We start from the raw sequence: 1,234 nt of genomic DNA, 5'->3' as shown, positions 1-1,234 counted from the left end.
TATATATATATATATATATATATATATATGTATGTGTGTATGTATGTATATAATAAGCAAAAGTTAACGAAATAACGCATTAGCACGCATTAATCATATCGTGCCCCGCATGGCCCTAAGTCGCGTGCACATGCATGGATATTCAATCGTACACATTGACATACACTAGATAACTTGTACAACAAATCTCACCCCACACACGTGTGTGTTTGTATCTTTATCGGAGAACGTCTGGAACTGTTACGAAGATATGTTCTCACACAGATGCATTCTAATCCACACACGTCTACAACATATATAGAATTATAACCATTTAAACAAATGTATCTTACACATCTCTCTCTCTCTCATTTACTTTCTCTCCATCTGTCTTTCTGTCTCTCTAGGTAGTTAGCTAGCTATCTGTTTAACGACTTTAAGTTCTGATAACAGCATTAAATTCATTTCCTCTGGTTTGTTAATACAAAAATCTAACTTATTATACATACGTACTGGCGGACATTCGTGTGCACACTTACACATTCGCACACACATATACTAGCACACACGAATGCATGTATAAATTAAATATATATACATAATCATGCAAAAGTATGAATGTATAGACATAAATGTGTATATGTCTCTCTCTCTCTCTCTCTCTCTCTCTCTCTCTCTCTCTCTCTGTATATATATATATATATGTATATATATATATATATATATATATGTATATATATATATATATATATATACACGCATATATCATATATACACACACGCTATCCACACGTTAATGTTTCGGTATTAGTATAGGATATTAGTCATGGATGAGTTGTGTGCGAGATTGTGTTCGCATGTCAGTAATGGCATACACTTACTCATAACGTCATAGACTTTATTGCAAGGTTGTCTTACAAACACGCGCACGGGCACATACACACACACACGCGCACACACACGCGGACACACACGCGCACACACACGCGCACACACACGCGCACACACACGCGCCCACACACGCGCCCACACACGCGCACACACACGCGCACATACACGCACACACACGTACACACACACACGCACACACATATTTACAAATATATATGTATATATACACACATAATGCATACATGCATACATACATACGTACATACATACGTACATACATATATACATACATATATACATACATATATACATATATATATATGTATATATATATATATATATATAAATATATATATATATATAT

General features: G+C 34.9%; 1 protein-coding gene across 1 annotated transcript in view; it reads left to right on the top strand.

Moving 5' to 3' along the window:
• Positions 1-1,234, top strand: part of LOC106873265 (heart- and neural crest derivatives-expressed protein 2) — a 103,057-nt gene that overhangs the window by 59,901 nt on the left and 41,922 nt on the right. The gene's annotated exons all lie outside the window — the stretch shown is intronic.

This window comes from Octopus bimaculoides, chromosome 13 (assembly GCF_001194135.2).
Source record: "Octopus bimaculoides isolate UCB-OBI-ISO-001 chromosome 13, ASM119413v2, whole genome shotgun sequence".
NCBI classification, from domain to species: domain Eukaryota; kingdom Metazoa; phylum Mollusca; class Cephalopoda; order Octopoda; family Octopodidae; genus Octopus; species Octopus bimaculoides.
The sequence above is the reverse complement of the archived record's forward strand: the minus strand, read 5'-3'. Positions and strand labels throughout refer to the sequence as shown.